Source organism: Triticum aestivum, chromosome 5B, assembly GCF_018294505.1.
Source record: "Triticum aestivum cultivar Chinese Spring chromosome 5B, IWGSC CS RefSeq v2.1, whole genome shotgun sequence".
Taxonomy (NCBI): Eukaryota; Viridiplantae; Streptophyta; class Magnoliopsida; order Poales; family Poaceae; genus Triticum; species Triticum aestivum.
In genome coordinates, this window is record NC_057807.1 from 709,570,588 (window position 1) to 709,579,030 (window position 8,443).

The following is an 8,443-nucleotide window of genomic DNA, read 5'->3' on the forward strand; positions in this document are numbered from 1 at the left end:
AAAATGAACCATCTTCTGTGCAAGCACAAGAGAAGAAGGAGAAGGCAAGGACTGAAAAGGCTACAAAGATGCCAACCATTGATGAGGCATCTCAGTATTTACTGAAGAGCAAGCAAGATCAGCTTGGCTACTTGATTGCCTCCACTCTGAGGATTGAGAAGGGATTGGCCACCCTGACTCAAAACCAGGAGAGCTTGGAGAGGATCATGGAGCAGAAGTTCTATGATTTAGATGTGAAGGTCACTGGGATACAGTCAGTTGTTGAGCAACTTCAGGATGAAGTGCAGGAGAAGAAGGGCAAGACTACCACTAATGAATTTGCTAGAGTGCCCAGAAGTCAGAGATCTTCCGCAGTGCCAGTTACAGACACTAGAGCAACTTCATCTGCACCAGCAACAGCTTCAGTACCACCAGCTCCTGTAACCACTCCATTAGCTCCATCAACCTCAAATGATGCCTTCGTCCTTGGAGTTTTATCTACACCACCACCTGTAGACCAAGACTAAGAGTCGATCTAGCACTATGCATTTTTTATGAACTTTTTGGTAACTTGTTGCCAAAGGGGGAGAAAATGTATAGATCATAGGCTTCGAGAGAGAGTGTTGCTTTTTTCTCTCTCTTGTTTTGGTGGTTGAACTTTGTTATTTGCTTGTTTGAGATACTCTATGCTTTTGTGTAATACTTGGTTGATCGTGTGGTTGATCATATACGATGCTACCTTAATGCTTGTTGGATGACATTATCCTTTTATCTCTATATGATCATTCACTTTGCTTGGTGATGAGTGCATGTATTTAATTATTATCATTTTGAGCGATCCACCAAGATGTGTGTGACATGGAAGAGTAACCCATGATCCTAACTCATTGTGCATTTGCAGTCCAAAGCAAATCTTAAACTATGCACAAATTTAGGGGGAGCTCTTACTTTTCACATACTTCTTAAAGCGACAATGTTCTTCAATCTTATTATTATTTGTCGAAACTTTGATCTACATGTTGTCATTAATTACCAAAAAGGGGGAGATTGAAAGTGAAACTATCCCTAGGTGGTTTTGGTAATCTCTACTCCTAATGGACGAGTTGGTGAATCGTCTCCGCGGTTTATTTTTGCTGGGTTTTTTCGTCCCACCACTTTCGTCGGGTTTTTTCGTCCCCTCCCCTCCTCCCACATGCGCCCACCAACACACACCAAAAAAAACCCGCCCCATAGGAAAACGAAGGAAAACCGGATCAACTCCCCTCCTCTCGATCCACTCCATCTTCGTGACGTACGAAGCCGCACGAGATCGCCCCCGCTGACAACCTCATATAGAAGATGCCGCGATCTCTTGCGATCTCGCTACCTCCAGGATCGGCGTCTGTCGCCACCACCAACCTCCGGGATTGGCATCTCTCGCTACCGCCGAGGTACGGGATCCCGCATCATACCAGAGAAGACACTGTCTACGGAGTCCGGGATCGACGCCGCGGACGTAAGGGATCACCATCGCCGACCTTCCAGACGAGACGTCGCCGCCGCCGACCTCCGAGGGGAGACGCTGCCGCCACCTGTGGTAAACCCTAGGATAGGGCGGTTTCAACTTTCAACCCCAGGGCAGGCCGACAACTTGTCGATTTGTTGTTCTTCCCTTATAAGGTACGACATCCACTTCCTGTGTGCTCATGCAAACATATAGTTCTTGATGTGGTTGATGGAAGTAGTCTAGGATTTGATAATTTCCCCACTCTGTGATTTGGATTGATATCTTGAATTTAGCCAAACGCCTTTGCTTGTGCCCCAAATTCCCCATCACTCTCTTTGTCACAGCATGGTCTCAACAATGGTGCCTTCACCCTTGCTTGTGCCTCTACCCACGTGGTCATCTTTGAGACGTGGTATTCTTACACATGACAGAGTTCTCTTTGTAAGTGATTAGATGATTTGGAACTCGCTCACTTATACATGTTTGATTGATGAACTTGATATTAGTGACCTTTCATATCTTTATCATTCTGGAAGTTGCATCCACCCGAACTGGATATGCATACTCTCCATCACCACAGATTCTTGAGGTTGCTCGTGTGGGACTCTTTATCTGCCATTTATTGATATGAGTATATGTTGCGGGTTGATGTGTTGCAGATCCTTGAGGATAGGTGCGGCAACTAGCGACACATGCTGGAGCTTCTGGCGGCGGCATTACCTGTATCCACCTCTCCCTGGTCGCCTTTAAGAGTGTGTGCGGTCGACCGTTAAGCTTGTCATGACGCCCTTTGAATTTCTGGGCAAGTCGCAGCCTTTTCAGATTTATCAACACAAGTTACATCAGTAGTCAATATGGTTCAGATGCATAATAGTACGTACTTCGTTTCCTTTTGGTTGTGTACATTGCATCTTGTGAGAAAGTGTTCTCTTATTTCCCCTTTTTTTTTGCTCAATCTGAAAATAACTCATATGCTTTAGTTGAGGAATTTTGAAGATTTCATTATTGCTGATGGATGTGTTCTTTTGCAGTTGCAGGGTGGAAGTTGTTGATGTTGTTCAATTGTATGCTGCCCCTTGAGGGGAAGCCGTGCGTGCGCCCAGTGAGGAGAAGCGGCAAGGGCTCCAGGTGTGAGAGGCTGAAGCTCGGGGACGACGACATCATGCACAAGAGGGCATACAGGAGGTTGTCCGAATTCATGTTCCTCATGCTCTGAAGGACCAAAGGGATTTAGGTGGTCAACTCTGAAACTTGGAATTGTTGTTTCTTTTCTGAAAAATCTGAACTTCCGCATATGTCTCATCCCTGAACTTTGACGCTTGACTTGATTGTGCCCAGTTAAAATGGATGAGAAGGCCCGTCTAGGTGTACCTGTGCCACATGTGTACGATTGTCAGAAATTGATTTTTTTGTGTGTTGTCTCTTTACTCCCCCGCCTACCTCAATGGCAGATGTGAAGAACCACCTCAACCAGATGTGCTTTGCCGCGTCATGCTAGAACTATAATTGCCGGCTGCCGTGCAAAACCACCTTTGGCGATCAAGGTAAAGACTAGGGCAGATCCATTGCTTCCTTTTGTATTTATTTCTGTAAATACTTAGTACCGCAATGAATAATACAAAAATGGATCAAAGATACTTTTAGAGTTTTTTTTGCCTTGGCGAATAACACTAGTGAAGACGATCTAGAATTTCTCTTATTTCGGAATTATTTTTGTTCTTGCATGTTCTGTTAGAACGAATAGGCCACAGAACTCATATATATTGATATTACTCAGATAACACCTCTTGTACATAAAGCATATGTACTAGACGCATGTGCTTAGTCTATTTTGGATTTTTTGTTTACCCCAAAATGCAATATAGATCTGCCATTGACAGTTTTTTGGAGCACTGGGTTAGCATTTGCTGTGATGCTGATAGGAAAAGCCTATTTGTTTCCTCATAAAATGTTGCCTATCAGTTAACTCTTCTTTTTAGTTAGCATGCACTGGGCCTGACGATGATGTACACCTTCTTTTTAGTTAAAATTGTGTCTACTATTGATCTATCTTGCTTAATAAAAATAACTTTGCATGTTTCAGAAACAAGAGGTAATGCTAACATTTAATTATGTTGTAAACTTGATTCAACCTTGGGGCGTGGACCATGATAGATTGATGACCTGATGTCACATGGCGGCTGGTTAGCCGGCGGCGGCTGGAGCCATCATTGACCACGACCGTGCCAGGAGCACCCGGGAAAAGGCGAGGACATGTTGGTACTGATGGAATAATGTAGATTGGGTCGTCTTCCTCCAGAAACATATTACACAATATACTTAAGTCGATTGATCCTATTTGGTAAAAATGCCCCTCATTTGCTTGATTAAACTCTACTTGGTAAAATTAATTGAGTTGGGAACAGTAACATATATACATCTACTATGTCTGGTATCTATCTGGTTATATTAAACTGACAGTTTATTCTTCTTGCTGGAAGGATATGTCGTGAAAGATGATCCAGATGCTATTAAAGTTGTAACCTTTGACTGTCCATGTGAGTTAATTCTATGAACAATACTAGTAATCCTTGACCTATGTCCACTTAATGGTCCTCTCACCTTGAATCATATCAATCTGCTATCAATGCCAAAGACTTAGCTTCGATTGCTCACCACCCGCTTAAATCTATTTTTTTGACCACCTCAATCTTTCTTGAATTTTTTGACACACCGAGCAGCATCGCAAGTTAATTCAAGGAATTGTTCTTCTAAAACATGTATTCTTTCCTGTCCACGAAATGTAATGCTTTGTACGAAACAATCAGCCTTAAAAACAAATTAGTATTGATGTTCTTTTAAATATTTAAGTCGAAAACTGGAAACTTATATGTGTTAAATTGTGTTGAAAAGTAATCCCAAAAATATTACATTTTTGCTAAGAATTGGTATAAAAAATCAGAAATACAGAAGTAATATGTAGAAGGTAGTACCCTAGAGAGATGTGTATGTTTAATTGTGATATTCTTAGGAGTACCTTTGTGGATCTGATATATCTTTCTTTTGTAGGATATGGTTGCTCTTGCTTCATCTAAATAGTATGTCTGGACTGCCATGAGACCGCGATTGGTGTAGGAAATCTTGAAAGCTATCATATTGGTCACAAGAACTTGCAATACATCAATGCACTATTCTTTTGAATTTTTTAGTGACACCACAACTACCACCTCTTCACTAAATGACAGAGGTTGCTAGCAACTGCACCTAGAAAGATTGTATTTAGAGGTATGTTTCCTGTATCAAGTGCATGTCAAGGGTTGAAAGAATTAATTCGTACAACATTATTCACTGGAGGTAGCATCACGATGACACATAATTAAGGGCTCATATTAATTGGGAGTGTCTAAAAATTTACCGGCTATTCTGATGTTCCATAAATCGTTAGTTTACTGAAAAAGGAAGGAGCTACCATCGTGCTTTGATTGTGTTCATCCTGGACTAATCATGACCAATTTGATGAGCTCTCCTTTGCTCTGATGAGTAAGCTCTCGAGCTAATTCTTTCTTCTGAATATATTTGTTACTCCCTCCGTCCAGAAAAACTTGTCACAAGCTTGTCCCTCAAATGGATGTATCTAGCACTAACTTGGTGCTAGATACATCCATTTAAGGGATAAGCTTTTCCGGACGGAGGGAGTAAATGTCAAGTTTAAGCTATACAACAGTTTCATGCCTTTATTTCTCCACAACATTATGAATTATTATTTTCACCTGTAGACTGTACCCCAAATTCTTCCATACTCTAATGATCTTGTGTTCAAGTAAGTAATATCTATCATTGTATAAAATCTTCTGAATTTAACTTTATCTAAAAGAAGATGTTTTTTGGTTTTCTAGGGAGCATCAACTACATGTTATGTCAGGCTTGACCATATCAGGTGAAGGGAGTGACAAGCAAGTACTTTGTTGACAATGAGGAGAAGACAAGCAATATGGTAAAGAGCGATTCATTGGCGAAGCAACTTTATGAATTGATTAAAGTGGTTGATGTCATAATTTTCACATCCTATTTTTCTTGGTTGTAGAAAAGATAACCATGTACACAACACAGAGAAAATGTTGACTATTCTTCGCATCCTACCTATTGGTAATGAGAGAATATAGCACTGTTTATTTGAGTGATGTGACCTATAAACTTCCCTTTAGTTTGCATTTCAGTATTCTGGTTTTGATGCCCTGGGGGTACACAAGGTTTTCCATTTAGTTGTGTTCAACACTAAAAAATGATATATCATTTTGCCCTTCATATACTAAATCATCAGAGTGTGCACGTCTATTTGAGCTCTGTTTTTTATTAAACTATAAGGCCACTATAGAGACCCTGAATTTTATTTTCTTTATGCAAAAAAATATACTAGACTTCTCTAAATTTTGTATTTAGAGAGAGAGAGAGGGAGGGAGGGAGGGAGATGCAATTTCCAGGACATTTATGACTTTATTCGGGTATGACTCTATTTTCGTGCTTCTCTTGTTCACCCGGAAGGTTATTGACGGGAAGGAAGCCACTTATGCTTTGATGATTTCTTGGAAGTTCAGGTTAAAACACTTTTGCTCTTGAAGTCCTGATTCTGGTTTATCAATTCTTTGCATAACCTATGTAATGATTGGTTGGGATTTTTGTATAGTCAAGAGAATGCACAATCAGTATATACAAGCTAGGTTGTTTGCGAGAGAATTTGATTCATTACAGTTGCCTACAAGGTACTTGAACAAAATGCTTGAGAAATATTTTAAGGAGTATAATTTAGCTCCGAGGCTATTATTACAAAAATCCATGGAATCCTTGGTTGTGATAGTTATGTCTCGAAATGCGTCGATCCCTACGCATACTCTCCATCACCACTGATTCTTGAGGTGGCTCATGTGGGACTCTTGATCTGCCATTTACTAATTTGAGTATATGTTGCGGGTTGATGTGTTGCAGATCCTTGAGGTCAGGTGCGGCAACTAGCGACACGTGCTGGAGCTTCTGGCATCGCTGGTGGCGGCATTACCTATATGGACCTCTCCCTGGTCGCCTTCAAGAGTGTGTGCGGGCTTGCCCGGCGACAGGAAAAGCACAAGCTTCAGAGCCACAATCCCCGGTGCACCGCGGGCTTGCCCGGCGACAACATCTCCTATGGTTGTGAGGAGGGAGGGAGGGTTTGGCTGCCGGGAGGGGCGGCGCATGGGAGGGAGGCTGTGTCCACATGTGGTACTAAGTTATTTGTGGGTTACACTGAAGCTTTTCTTGTTCCTTAGTTGATTTAGACATCAAATATATAACCTCTGTTTTTTATCAGCAAACAGGTGAACTAATAAAGGAAGACTTCTTCCATAAATAGTAGTACATTTACTATGCAGATGATTTGACAAGTAAGCAAACAAGTCAGCATCTCACTTTATTATTTAAGCTGTTCGATATCTCAATCTTTGCTTGAATCACTTGATTGTTAAATCTATTTGTTGTTGCCGTACAATGATTTTCTATTTTCCTTGTGGTGCAATTTTTGTTGATTCAGAAAGATGGCCCTGCTCATCGGGCTCAAGCAGTAGCGAGCAAGGCCAGCGACAACGGAAATGTTGTGACTGGCGCCCATGCACCTCTACCTGACTTCAATGCACCTTTGTGTTTTGTGAGTATATAGAGATAATAATACGCAGATTCAGTTATCTATATGCAGAAAGTTCCGTTGTTTTCTTTTAGTAATTATGTAGAACATCAATATTCAATATTAGATGACACATAGGCCACATCATCCAGTAAATGTGTTAATCATAATAAATCATGGACGGTTGCTGACATTGGATATTCATAGAATGCTAATAAGTTACATCCTCGAGTAATATGAGAGTATTTAGATTTTGGTGGAGCTAAACTATACAACATGATGCACAAATTCTTGTTGATTCCAGCATTTTAAAATGTTGACAATTCCCAGGTTTGCATTTATTTGGTGGTGTGCCTGTGGAACTTTGTGAGAACTTGAGTATTACGAGTATACCATTTTTGTAGGTAATCATTTTCCAACAATCTGATGGTTTGTGCAGACCATCAGGTACATAATAGCAATATCTTAACTATTTTAATATTCTTTACGAACCATCGTCAAAGAATACAAGATATACTTAACGTTAGTTCTTCGTTGGCACCTACTATTCTTACTGAACTGTAATTGTTAACAATATGTAGTACTGTAGGATCAATGGACGTAAGGTTCTGTAGGATCAATGGATGTAAGGTTCTGTTGTCCAGTTGATGCCCTACCAAAGTATCTCTTTTGCATGATATCTTCTTAAATATGAAAATGAGGAAGTCAGTATCTCGGCAGCATGCAGGCAACCTAGCCAATGATGTAGGAGGATCCAGTTCTTTTGGAGTCAAATTTTTGGATTGGTAGTGTATATTCTAAATTATTTTGTAAACAAATGTGAAGAGTGGTAGACGTCTACAGTTGTAAAATTTACTTGTGCAGGTGGAGGTTCTGGTTTTAAGATCGTATTGTTATTTATCATTTTCCATTGTAATTGTTTACTAATTATGACATGCTTTTTATTTCTTCTGGGCATGAACCACTATTTTTGGATTCACTGGAACAAGATGGAAGAGCTAACAGTTGTTTTACACTAGTACAAATGCTCTTCAGAGGTGGGGCACTTGGAAGGTGGGGGCATTAAAGAGCAGATGAACTGGGCTGAGGCCCTCGTGGCTGCGCTCGAAGTTGAGAACAACAAGGAGATGGGGATGAATGGAGCGGTCTTAAAGGAGAAACTACAACATTTTTCTATCATTTTTTTACTGATTTGTTGAAATGTTAAAATGTGGATGTTGTAAGTCCATGATATGAAGTTTTTGTTTGAGTCAAGTACTATTGTGCGCATGGATCTTCTTATGCTGACCATCTTGAAATGGAGATTGCAGGCCTTGTCTCTATTTACTTTCGTCATCACCTACTTTCCG

At 40.5% G+C, this 8,443-nt stretch overlaps 1 long non-coding RNA gene across 6 annotated transcripts; it reads left to right on the plus strand.

Annotated features, from left to right (window-relative positions):
- Nucleotides 1-1,263: 1,263 nt before the first annotated feature.
- On the plus strand, nucleotides 1,264-6,616 carry LOC123117878 (uncharacterized). Of its 6 annotated transcripts, none has more exons than XR_006457549.1 (7): nucleotides 1,264-1,638; nucleotides 2,125-2,338; nucleotides 2,497-3,009; nucleotides 3,620-4,002; nucleotides 4,514-5,264; nucleotides 5,341-5,438; nucleotides 6,428-6,616. It is a non-coding gene; the product is annotated as an uncharacterized lncRNA (long non-coding RNA). The 6 variants fall into 6 exon arrangements; XR_006457550.1 differs by having other exon boundaries at nucleotides 2,497-2,699; nucleotides 2,917-3,009; nucleotides 3,620-5,264; XR_006457545.1 differs by having other exon boundaries at nucleotides 3,620-5,264.
- The last annotated feature ends 1,827 nt before the right edge of the window (nucleotides 6,617-8,443 follow it).